Genomic DNA, 14,130 nt, shown 5'->3' on the forward strand with positions numbered 1-14,130 from the left:
TGGTTAAAAAAAAAAAAGGAAAAACCAATCTCAACTTCTGAGATTTCAACTTATGGAAATGATGGAAAGGAGACTGAAGAATGAAAAAAATGGTCATAAACAGAACTTATGATCTATGGTCACTGGGCACAAATTCCAGCTGCCTTAATGCTATGTCTTATGAATGATGTAATCAACTGCTGCTTGAAAAATCATTTAACTTTACATATATGCCAATATTCCAGTGGGATCAATCAAAAGTTCCAGTCAGGTAGCATATTATTTTAAGAGGCAGACACCAGAGGCACCTGATCGGCTCAGTGGGTTAAACCTTAGATGCTTGATTTTGGCTCAGGTTATGATCTTGGGGTAATGAGATCAAGCCCCACATCTGGCTCCGTGCTGAGAGGGGAGTCTGCGTGAGGTTCTCTCTCCCTCTTTCTCTGCCCCTCCCCCTGTTCACTCTCTCTAAACTAATTAATTAATTATATCTTTAGAAAAGAAAGGCGGACATTACGAGTACATCTTTCTCTTCCAAGCCTGCATTTCAAACTTTGCTAGCAGCCTATCATCTATAATTTTGCCTGCAAATAGTATCTATTACATATTTATATATAGCATGTGAATAGTCTCCATCATCTGTATTTCTATTACATATGATATTAAATTACCTCATGAGCTTGTTAACCATGCAGAATTGAGGGGCCCGGGCTCACAATTTTTAATTCAGTAAGGCCAAGAATCTGTATTTTGAGTAAGAAACTTGTATGATGAATGACTGAGGTAGGGCATATGAAGCCTACATTTGGAAAATGATACAGTTAAGTATCTTTTTCCCCTTCTTGATGGGCCAGATTAGGCATTTTATTTTATTTTATTTTATTTTATTTTATTTATAATTGAAATACAGTTGACAGACAATGGTAGTGTTAGTTTCAGGACCATAACATAGTGATTACACAACTATCCTTACCCCAAGATTAGGCATTTTAAGTCCTTGAGGGAAGAGCCTTAAGCTTAAACTTGGAAGTGTTTCAGATCTCTTGGATTAAATCTATGGACCCATCGTTAGAAACATGCATATACTGTACCCTCCTTAGAGAACCTCTGCCTGAAATTTCCATTGAAAATACATGCCTCTTCTCTTTCTTTCTCCCCTTCTTTTCTCCAATAAAGTGATAGTGAACAGCGACCAGGATAAAAGCCCATAGTGACGGAGACAGCAGAGTGGAACGAGAGGCAGAGAGGAGCTTGGTCTATTTCTGGGACAGGAAATGAATGGAGGAGGGATGATTGGTGGCGTGCTCAGACACCCGTGGACAGGGGAAGCTGCAGCTGGGAGAGGGTGTCTGCCCGTCAGGGGACACTGAGGTCAGGCAGGAGATGTGGGGCCACAAATAGGAAGAAGTGCCAGGTCTGGGGATAAGGGAGTGTTCCCACTGCCTTCTGGAGCCGTTCAGCCCCTTGTGGGCCCGAAATCCTGGTGTCATTACTGGGAGAGGCAGCCATGAAGATTGACCCAGACTGTCACCTAGGGCAGCAGGGTAAGAATAGGGAGTGTCAGCATTAACAAAACAGACAAGTGTGGGGTCAGTTTGTTAATGAGACAATTACCAGAGAACTAAAGAGCAACCATTAAAATCTGTTTCCACCTGGGGTGAGACCTGAGAGGTGAGGGTTGCACACCGGAGCGCTATTTGACATTATTAGCCTCTCCAAGCAATTTGACTGTTTAAACGTGCGCATGTTGTGCATTTAACTATGTGCAATTTCACTTGCCAAAATCCATCAGAGTAGTATGGGCAAACCATTAAAAAAGAAACAAAACCCTTGCTTGAAACCCAGGCGATGAGTCTCATGATGGCATCTTAGGGGCCAGCAGCAAATAGTGGATAATTCTTTGAGAACAAGGGGCTTCCTTGAACACCTTGAAACTCCCCTTGAGGACTGTGGTCTATTCTGCTCATAAGTAAAGCTAATCCTTCTAGATGTTCTTCAGACCTCTTGTGTATACTTCAAATGTGATTTCTTGTAATCACAGGCAATGCAGTAAAATCTAAACTATTACCCTCGTTTTCCCCTACCATTCAGATGTCATCTATTTTAATACATGTTGTTTATTTATTTATTTAACTGACTGCTATTCTTTGTTCATTTATTTATATTTATACCCCATTAGATTTCAGAAACGTTTGAAGAAAGTTATGACGTATATGTCATTAGTGGTAGCAGAATATCACTGTTACTATGTATTAATAATTAATTTTTCCCATTGCTGATCTACAAAAGGCTGGATGTACTAGCTCACATTTTGAAAAATAAAATCTTTTTAGAATGGTTGCTTGGTTGAAGAACTAGACACCACATTTAATCTTAAAAAAAACTTGTCTTTTATAAACTTTATTTTGCAGGAATGATATATAAACAAATGCAATAATAAGAGGTACAATGTATATTACTAACACCAAGGTGAAAATGCTGTATGGGTAATTAGTCGAGGTTGAATACTAATTTGGGAAAATTTTTCAAAGAGCTTGTGAAAAGGCAGCTCTTCATTTTCAATGCTCAGGAATAGCACCTTTAAAATAACCTGAGGCAGAGAAGATACCAACTTTCATTTACTTCCATCCTCATGAGAATGCCCTTCAGCATGACTTCTAGGAAGGGTCCTTGCTCTGGTTCTCAACATTTCTCTTAATTCAGAAATGGATATGGAGGCAATTGAGAAAAATGAACATTTAGTGTTGCCAATAGCCTAGCAATTGGTGTTGTGTATCATGAATACGATCAGGGGCTCGGGTCAAATGCCAATACAATATTCAGTGGACTATGGGTTACTAATGTATAAGCCAAGAAAAGCTGTATTTGCAAATGAGAAAAGGATGAAGAAAAATCTCTATCGTTCCCTGCACATGCCCACATTTGTACACCAAGTCAGGATGGGAGAGTGGGCCATTCGTCATTAACAGTCACCCCTTCTCTGGTCCTGCCTTTGAAAATTAGCCTCTATGATTGGAGTTGAGCTCTTGCTGACTCCTGGAACATTGTCTTGATTTCCATCTAGAGATGAAGTCCATGCCTTCTTTGTCTACCTGATTACAGCTCCTTATACCTTTTTTTTTCCCCTCCAAAATATTTCTCCTTCTCCAGAACCCCAACTTTCCCTAAGTCATCTGTTTACATCAAACAACAAATTATCCTTCCCCCATCATGGATGGTCCATTAAAAAACTACCTGGCTCAGGAAACTAAATACGACAAAGAAGAGGAATGGAACTTATTTTTGGAACTCCAGTCAACAACTACTCTTTTTATATCTTCTTAATATCTAACACCACAAAAGCAACAATAAAATATTAATTAGAATTAAAATAATAATACAATCACAATAACAAAATTCAGCCATCTTGTACCTTTGGTCTCCCTAGACTTTGAACTCTTACAGTGGTGAGATTTGTACCCTTTTATATGTTTTTATCCAGTGAAAGTAATGTGTGTGTGTGTGTTTGTGTATGTGTGTGAATTTGTTCTCACTTCCTGATTAGACTGTAAGATACTTGAGAATAAAGAAGGCTGGGCCTCCTATTAATTAATTTATTAATTTATTTTGACTGGCTATCATATTAGCAGAAATAACAAATTTACCCACGTATTTCATTCTCTGTTACAAATTGTCCTAAATAAACATTACAGTTGTATTCTTTCCTACTTGTTTTCTCTTACAACATCATTGTCATACTTTGCCTGCCATATTAAAATGAGTCTAACCAAGCATAACCATTAATTACTAGCTTCCAACCAGTAATCTGCATTTGTACCAGTCAAGATGGGCCCGATAATGCTGTGATTAAAAAACAAACACATTTTCAGTAACAAAAAAAATAACAAAATTTATTTTTTGCTACATGTTCATTATGGGTCACTTAAGGAGTCTTCTCCAAAGTGATCATTCTCCTCATTCCAAAACCCAGACCAAGGGGACAGCCCCTGTCAGCTATGTAGGTGGAGGGAAAAGACAGAATGGCAAAGCATGTCATGATTCTTACAGCCTCTACAAAGTGGCTTAAATTACACGGACAAAGCAATCTCATGGCCACGTCTGAATGTAATAGGCTGAGAAGTATAATTCTTCCCTAGAGAGGAACATGGAACTCTGTCAAACAGTGACCTTGTCTACCATTACATTTAACTGGAGTTGTACCCTTTACATAGTGACTTCCCATAGATCACACGCCCATGATCACCTTTCTCTGGCATACAAATGTCACTCTTCTCAGCATCCTTGAGCTTCACCCAACATTGTCTCCCATCCAGTCAGTCATTGCTCCAGGTCCCCCTAACCTCAGTTGGACCTCCTGCTTCAACCTCCAGGCCTCCCCTTTGCTTCTCGTCTCAGCTTAGATCTTGTTGCCTGGGTTCATTTCATTTATTTAGCCTCTGATCTCTTAGGTCCTCTTTTAGAGTATGTCCTGTCTCCTTTCTAGCTTAGCCCAAGGAGACAGTCCATTTTGCATGTTGCCCTTCCAGTGCAGTCCCAAAGCTATTTGCTCTTTCGGGAGTGGGCCAAGTCTCAGCCTGACATTTCTAGATCCCCTCCATTCCCAGTGTGTTTATTTGGAAATGATTAATCGTTTTTATTTGGTATTTATAGCCTCGTTTTTCCACCATCCCCAATGTGTCAAGTATCATACTGAGTACCTCACAGGGGTCATACCATCCCAAGACACGTTACATAATTATTCCAATTTTATAGGTAAACAGACAAGGTTTGGGGAGATGAAGTGGTTTGCTCAAGAACACAAAGATCACATTTAAAATATTTTTGCCTACCTTTCTTCTGTATAGCCTCAGATATATGGACATGGCAGTGTTCTAAATAACTCAAAGTTTGATGGGAGACTCTGGAAAGACGTTCATTTCTTAGTGGACAGGGCAAGCGGATGTGGACATACAAGAGACGGCATCCAATCTGGAGTTTGAACATTAACCCTCTGGTTTGCAGAAGTGTCTTTGTGCAAACAAGGAGGGGAAGGAGGGAAAGAGCATGGGTGTGGGTGTGACCGGGAGGGGGTGGAAGGTGGTGAGCTGGATCCCTACAGTAAGGCAGCCAACCATTTCTTGGGTTGGAGATCCCTAGAGAAAAGGATCATGATTTGAACCCACCTGCAGCGTTTCAAAAATAACTTTTTTGTTCATCAGAGATTATTTTTGTCTTCCTTGTTCTCCTCTGCCATCTTTTATTGTTCTGTTGTTTTTTTCCTAACTGCACATCCCCATAAAATCCTTGTAACCATCCTGACCTTGGCCACACCCTATCCTGGATGCAGGTAGAATCAGAATTTTAAAACAGCAGCAACATTTCTAAGAAGATGGAAGCATTAGTATAGACAACTAGAGACTCCATAAGGCATAAAGATTGTTTAATGGTTCTGCTGCTTCTCTGTCCTCTGAGGAGAACATAAACCTGATGCTTTCCTCAGTGCAGAAACAAAAAGCTCCTCAGAGCAACCGAAACAAAACAAAACAAAATACCCTCCCCTTATGTCAGTGCTCTTGGTAGTGACCAGCTCATTTACCTTCCTGTGGAGGTTTAAGAGTTTTGAGGCTAATAGGGGTTTTGAAGAGGCCACTGTGTGGCAACACCACTAACCCAACTACTAGACAGCTGAGTTTGGTGGTCCTTTGCTCCCTGTCCCTACCTCTTACACTGAGACAGCTGAATTTGCTCTTGAGTTCAAATATTTCATGATAGGTGCCCCCCACTGAGTATAGCCTTGGGTCAGGGGTTGGATGCAGGAATAGACTGTCTAACTTATAAGCCCACAAAACTTACTATAACTTGATTTAAAAAAGACATTTCCATCAATATGTTTCATGTTTTTGTTTAGTATTATAAAACCATTTCTCTGGGCGCCTGGGTGGCTCAGTCAGTTAGGCGTCTGCCTTTGGCTCAGATCATAATCCCGGGGTCCTGGGATGGAGCCCCCCATCAGGCTCCCTGCTCAGCGGGGAGCCTTCTTCTCCCTCTCCCTCTGCTGCTCCCCTCTGTGCATGCATGTGCTCGCTCTCTCCTCTTTTCCTCTCTCTCTCTCTCAAATAAATGAATAAAATTTAAAAAAAAAAAAAAACATTTCTCAGAACTGTACTCTAATTAGCTTGGAACCAAAAAGACAGCTCCACACTCCATCTCAGGGACATTTTACTGCAGGAGGGATCAACAAATAAGGCAATCAGAGTTCTGCTGGTTTAAGAATATTGAGTTCCTTTATATCAGGGAAAGTTTTTTTAGTCTCTGGCTATATTTTATAACCAGAATGCAAGCAAGCTGCAGTTTGGAGGGAATCTTATGCAATTCTGGACATGATAACTCATTCAGAGCAGTGCAATCTACCACTGAGAAAAGACAATTGAAAGTTACTGGAAGACTCCTGGGTCCTTTAGAATGGGACCTATGGGAAGTAAAACAGTGCACAGAAGACTGAGATCTGCATTCTCACAGTGGCTATGGGCCGTTACCCTAAGCCAGCTATCCCTTGGGTCCTGCTTTGCTCAGCTATTAAATGAAGGAGGTTATAACTAGACCTAAAATGTTATGATTCTAGGTCTATCATATGCACACAAGAAAAACATCACCACTGTCTTCCCATGCTTAGATGAGCTTCCCAGAGCACTCACCATCTCCATCAGGAGACCTGGAGGGAACCCCAGCTCTTCAATAGCTCCACCTTCCCAGGGTAGAATGGTTCTACCTGTATTTCAGGAGGAAAATTAGAAGGAAATTTTCACCTGGAGGATGAGAGAGATTTCTTGAGTGTTCTTGGATGGATAGCAGGAAAAATCAAATCTGCAAGATTGCCTTTGCCTGTTGTGGACAGGCACAGTAACAACGTCCATGCAGTCCTGCCTTGACCACTGAAAGCATCGAATATCCGGAAGTATTTCCCAAAATCCATATAAGTATCAAAATAGTTCAATGTTGCCTATAAACCAATCAGAGGTAATTATATTGTTATTCTAAAATACTTGAGCTATCTTCTTACTGATAAGTTATGGGAAAGAAAATTCAGTTCTGCAAGCATGTTTTCATAAACACAAAGAAAACTAATTCAAATCCATCATGATTTGAGTAATTGGTTCAATTCAAACTTAGTGGCTGGTAACAGCACTAGCTACATTCCTTTCAAAGGCTACCATTTATAAAATGAAAATAAATTCAGTGGATTTCAAGCAGAAGCATATTCTGGGAAGACCTAAATATAAAGAGTCATTTCAGAGAGTAATTAGAAATTATGATGCTTTCATCAGTACTTTCAATGGAAATTTTCTCATGATGCTTTGCTTGATGAGTTTTTGCCATTAGGATTCCCCCATACAACAACTAAGAACCTATACTCAAGCATTTTTACCATTTTGAAGTCTGGTCATAGTGAACCATAATGTAATTTCAAGACTATTTCTTTTGTCAGCAATTGTCATTTATGTTGGCTTTTCTAGTTCTCTGACCTCTTAATTATCTCCAGAAACCACTCGTCCACTATAGTCCATTCCTCAATTAGCTTGGTCCTGTCTCCAAATGACCTTCCATAAAATCCACAATCAGCAAAATCTTAATATAAATAATTCATAGATAAAACTTTGCTTAAAATATTATGCAAATAGATTATAAACATATAAAAGAATGAGTCTAATGGAAGGACAGGAGTTCATAGTTAACGACAATGTAAGATGTAGAACAATCCAAATAATTGCATTGTCCTGCTTCTCTTTCAATTTCCCTGTGCTTGTATTCTTACACACATAAAATGGGGTTAATAATAGTACCTACCTGTCTCTGAGGGTTGTTGTAAGGATTAAATGAATTAAGTTCATATAAAAGAGCTTAAAATCATTCCTGGCACATGAAAATATAGGCTATTACATAAGTACAAGCTATTACATAATCACAAATATTACTTTCATCTTTTGTCTTCTGATTGTACCAATGATAATAGCACATCTTCCCATGATAAAGTACATTATAATTTTTCATTTCAGCATAAAGCCAGCAAATTCAAATGCAAGTATAATTTTAAAACCTACTGCCTACGCTCAAGTTGGAATGGAAACCTTAAAGAAATATTGAGGTCTATTCTGAATCATTAATGTTTAGATCACAGTTATTTTTTATCAAATCTTCACTCTGTGCCAAACACTTCAGAGATGCTTCCCGTGTAGTAATTTATTTAATCCTCACAAACAAGGTATTGTTGTCCTGATTTGGCAGCTGAGACATAAACTGGTTGTAGAACTTGCCCGATATCACACAGATAGGAGGGGATGGGTGAGGGATTCACACAAGGGCAGCTGGCCTCTGGAGGCCATTTGATTATCCTCTATGCTGTTTTTGATATGGATTGAAAATTTCTCATTTCAGTTCCTGAGCTAATAGTTACTATTGTGCAATCACAGACCAGTCAGTTTTAAGTTATTCTTGGCAGAATTGCCCAAGTTCAGATCCTTACAAGGGGCACGATTTTATTTAGCAAACTTTTATAGAATCTATGTCCTATCCCCCTAATTACACGTAAACCTCCATGAGGAGCCTCGTATCCTCCAGAAAGTCAAGTTTGGTCTAAGGCATATAAGAGGTCCTCCATAAATATATGGGTTTATGGGATGATTGCCCCATCTGATTGTAATTCCAGAATTTGGGTCCCATGAGGTGATCTTTCCACTTCTGATTTAGGACTGGTTTCCCCCTGAAGGTACTTCTCCCCAGCACCGTACATCTGGTCAGTCTGCCCCACGTTCCATAGAGGTCCCCACCTGGCAAGGCTTTGTCTTCATTCTTCTGAGAGCCATCTGCCTCTCTCATACTTTTAAAACAAAGTTATCACTCAGCCCTTGATGGAAATATGGAGCTCTCCACAACACGTTAGCTAAAGATGTCAGGTGGAGACATCAAGATCTTCCCAGGAATCCTGGGTTGGGCAACACAGGTCAGATCATGCATTAAAGGACAGCTTCCTTGCAGGTATAGAGTGTGCTAAGTTCCTATATTTAACCTCTGTCCAACAGAGACAGCTCAATCTATACATGTAGCTTTCATTAAATTCTATGACACCAAAGTAGCTGTGATATAGAAGCAGCTCAATAATGCAAATAATTCCACTCAATAATACAAATTCCAATTCTGCCAGTTCCCAAATTCTACACACTTGGGCAATTCACTAACGTTTCCAAACCTCATTTTTCCCAGATGGAAAATGAGGATGGGTGTGCTAACCTTCCCCATAGGCTATCCAGGAGCATGTTCTTGCACTTTATTTAACTCCTGGGAACATTCAACAACAGAATATGCCTTTTAAAAGGCTTAGTGCATAAGGCAATAATGAGGAATCAGAATCATCATTCGTGAAGACTCGTCCTATCTTCCCTTTCTCCCTGACTTTCTCCTCTTCTTTGAAACACTAACCAGTAGACTGGCCTTTCAGAAACTTCACAGAGTAGTGAAACATTGCAGATGTCCATCTGAAAGCATGTATCCAGCCAAATGGTGATTAAGACCTATCAACCAAAAACAACCTGCAATGGGTTTATGCACTGTAAGCATCCTCAGCCTCAAAGATGAGGCACTGCAATATGGCTAAGTTGACTACAATATGGCTAAGTATGTAGAGGGGCAGAGGCTGGGGATTTGGGAGTCAGCTATGTGGGGAAATCTTCGGGAAGCATTGCCTCTCTGCCCATCATTCTTTCAGAGGCAAGACCTGAGGCCCAGAGTCGTCTTCAGCCACTGAACTACCAAGGCTCTCCAAGGGACAGTGGAAAATTCTCCAATTCTGTTAGCAACACACATTTTTTGATATAAAGCAAATGTTTCCTCTCCTGTGGATTCAGTATTCTTATTCATGGTGGCAAAAGCCATTTCCTTCTCATTCACTCTAATTGTAGAGCCACCTTAGCTTGTATTTGGTTGTGATAGTTAAATACTATTGATAGGGGGGAAAAACTCCACAAATATGAGATGTCTTCAAAATATTAAGTACTAATAAAAGGTGATGGAAAATGTAACCTCCCCAAGGCAGTTAACTCACTTCCCCTCAGGGCATCACTTTCTTTGTGACTGCATTTGAGAGCTCACTATTTTATATTGCAATTCAGAGGTCAGCAAATTTCTCCTAAATGGCCCAAGAGGAAATATTTTCAGCTTTGTGGGAGAGACCATCTTGGTATTTACTATGGAACTCTGTTGGAGCATGAAAGCAACCATAGCTAACGCACAGGCAAATGAATATGTCTGTGTTCCAATCATACTATTTATAGACACTGAAATTTGGCTTACATGTAATTTTTCATGTGTAACAAAATGCTATTTTTCATTTGACTTCTCCCCCAATCATTGAAAACTGTAAAACCATCCATAGCATACCAGGCGGACACAAACATGTGGGCCAAATCTGACTCCCAGGTCATAGGTCCTCTACCACTGTTTTAATTCATTTGTAAGTTCTTTGAAGGCAACAACTATATTTTCCTCAATGAAGTACATGAAAATCAGATGCTTCTAATGTCAGCAATGAGTATAAATGGTAAGGAGCACATGAATGTGTGAAGCAAGACAAGGAAAGAGAGAGGAAGGAAGAACAGGGGTATGGGTAATTGAAAGGTCACATCCTTAAGAGATGCTCAAATTGAATGCACCACTGTGCAAGCATTTCTTGATAAATTATTTGGAAACATTACCTTTGCTTTTTACTTTTAGAATTCGGGTCACAGTTGAACATGGATTGCTCAGCAGTGCTTCAAGAGGCTGCTGGGGCCTCGCCGTGATTAGCATCAGAACTGAAAAGATGGGCTACGAGCCATGATTGTTAATGGAAGCAACAGCTTTGTACCATTATCTTTCTGCATGACAGGCAGAGAGAAAACAAATCCAGATAGAAAGAAAGAAATCTCAAGCCTGTTTATGTGCCTTGACTAGCCTTAGTGTTGAAGAGTGTTTTCAGAATAATTCAAATAAGGCTCCATCTCTCTGAACCTAGGAAAAATCTTGAGATAAGAGATTTCTTCAGAATTGCATGGTGCTTGTGGGTTTCAGTTGGGCCTCTTTAGCTGCAGTGAACGCTGCTGGTAACTTGTGGTGTCAGTTTATCTGGTGCCCAGGGGAGAAATGGGCTCTATGCCAGTTCAGAAAGTTTCCTGCTTGTTACTATCCTGATCACCATAGATACATCCTTTCCAAATGAACAGCAAGATCCCTAGGAGAGCTAAAGCAAGGCAAAAGATAAAATCTTGAACTTTCTAATCTATATACCTTTTAAAGAAATCACACTATTTCAGCTAGAAATTCATACAAATGAGTGCCCACCTACAACTCTCAGGGCCCCTAAAACTTTAGCAACACCATACATAGAAACTCCAGACTATTTTCACTCCAGGAGGAAAAAAATCTCAGTATTTTACCAGATTAGAATAAACATTGGGTATCAGGTAGCATTCCTCAACATTTATTAGAAAAATACTTAGGTGACTTAAGTTGGAAGAAAACCCCATGTACTTTCCATACACACACACACACACACACACACACACACACGGTCTCCTGTCCCAATATTTATGGTCCTCCCACAGTAGATAATATTTTTGTGCCTAATTCACTACTAGAAGGCAGTTCACCTATTAGATCTTTCTTTCTTTTTTTTTTTTTTTTGGAAATTCACTGAAGATTATGCTAGCCCACAATACCAATAACTGAGGAAAGAACGTTGAAAATTTTGATGAGTTTTAACAACTACGTGAGTCTTTTTCTCCTTCTGCATTGGTGACTAACAAAAACATGGGAAATTTTGCTACAAGAAAAACAAGGTATGAACATGACTCAGAAAAATCCAATCAAAAAGTACAGTCCTGGGGTGCCTGGATGGCTCAGTGGGTTAAGCCGCTGCCTTCAGCGCAGGTCATGATCTCAGGGTCCTGGGATCAAGTCCCGCATCAGGCTCTCTGCTCAGCAGGGAGCCTGCTTCCTCCTCTCTCTCTCTGCCTGCCTCTCTGCCTACTTGTGATCTCTCTCTGTCAAATAAATAAATAAAATCTTAAAAAAAAAAAGTTCAGTCCTGGAACACTCCTCTCATTTAGAAATTGAAGTGAAAAATAAATTTACTTTGTTTTATACCTTTCAGGAGCAACCCAAATTTGAACCTAAAGCTCTTTCTTTGGCTTTAATATAAACTCATTTTCTACCTCACATAATGCAAGCTCTTCTTTCATGTTCCTTAGGCCAACCACACTTCTATCTTCTCTCTCCAAATATACAGCTCTTCCAACAATATGCATACCCTAAAATCTTGCTAGCCAGCACTGAAAAAATGTGGGGGTATCTTCCAAATCTACTTACTCTGACTATGTTGTCTCATGATTCTTAGTTTACCTTCTAGAATAAGTAAATATCTACTAAAGTAGGTAGATTATATCACCTTTTTCATGATACAGTGTGAGTATTTATTTAGTGGAACTACTGAATTCTTAACATGTCTATCTGTGCACAAATTATATGTTTTAGATTGAGATTTAAGGTAGCATAGGAACTGAGTTTAACTTATTTTGTTACTCAGAGTTGTCCCTAGACACTCTCTTTGGGGTTGACCGCTTGTATTGTTAGTTCACATGATGACTTGTGAAAGAACTTTCTGTATTTCCCTGTATCAAAATTTAACAACTTTGGGAGTACCTGGGTGGCTCTGTCAGTTACACATCTGGCTCTTGATTTCGGTTTGGGTCATGATCTCAGGGTCGTGGGTTGGGCCCTGGACTCAGCATGGAGTCTGCCTGAGATTCTCTCCCTCCCTTCCTTCTGCCCCTCCTGGTACTCTCACTCTCTCTCTCAAATAAATAAATAAATAAATACCTAAAAAAAAAAAAAACTTACCAATTTCAGAGGCACTCTGCTCTGAACTAGCTGTGAGTTAGGAGGGAGTTGAGATCAGTACAATGATGTTAATGGATATTAATGTCTTAACATATTGCTTTCTCTGGAATATTGTGCTTTAATCAGGATCATATTGAAGAAAATCAGAATGGCAGGAATAAACCTATATCAGAGATGGAATTGTAGGCAAAGAGGGAGATATAGTTCAACCTGAGAGCTTTCTCAAGGTTCTCATATACAAGGAAAGAGGCACCTCACTTCCCACCAAAGCTAGCTTAAATAGCCTAGCCCACTGGAACACTTAACACACAATCTTGATAGTAATGACTATATGCACAGATTGTAAGTGAAAAATATTCATGGCAAGTAGTAGACATGGCAATATTTTTAAGGTTATGATTGTAAAGGGCCTCTTAACATAATAATTCTCGATAATGAAAAGCCTCTATGTTGAACTTATTTAAATAAAGCTGTAATTATCTGAACTTCATCCCATTGGCCATATGCTTCAACTATGCATGGACTTACGAAAGTAATTAGTCAATTCACGAATTTCAACCCACTTTTACTCCTAATCTCAAAACTTAATTTTAAAAAATTTCTTGTGTAAGTAATTCAATCTTAAGTAGGTCATTAGTTGCAGTGAGAAAGGGAAAAAAATCATTTATTTGCCTTTCAAGTAACTCCTATTTCAGCCAGGCTTAGCTAATGTTTGCCCCTGTGGTCTCTAATAAAGGCATAAGCAAATGTTTCTTAAAAAGGTGTTTCGGCCAAAGACAAAACAGTGATCAATGACCACATCAAGGAAAAGTAGTTAAAAAATTCATAAATCAGTGTTCAGTTTATATTCCTATGAATAAAAAGGTAAACAACGTTCAGGTTAAGCAAAACCACTGGCCTTTATTACAGGTATAAATATTTGAGATTATTAACTGAACTTGTCACTGCTATTAAATTCCTATGAGCACTCAAAATTTTAATGAAGGCAGAACATTTTGCATTAAATAAACAAATGTTTTGGCAATGAATATGCATATTTAAATGGATCTTAAGTCATAAATGTGTTTAGGTTTTCCCTAGATGCAAGTAATAACAAGAATTCCCTTTTTATGTGGGCCATGCATAAATATATATTTATTTAGACAAGCTTTCAGGAAGAATTTAGAAATGTCTTTAGAAAAAGTGACATTGTTTAGAAATAGTGACAGATATATTTTATAAATATATATCCAAAATATTTAAAGG

The sequence above is a fragment of the Mustela erminea genome, chromosome 3, assembly GCF_009829155.1.
Source record: "Mustela erminea isolate mMusErm1 chromosome 3, mMusErm1.Pri, whole genome shotgun sequence".
Taxonomy (NCBI): domain Eukaryota; kingdom Metazoa; phylum Chordata; class Mammalia; order Carnivora; family Mustelidae; genus Mustela; species Mustela erminea.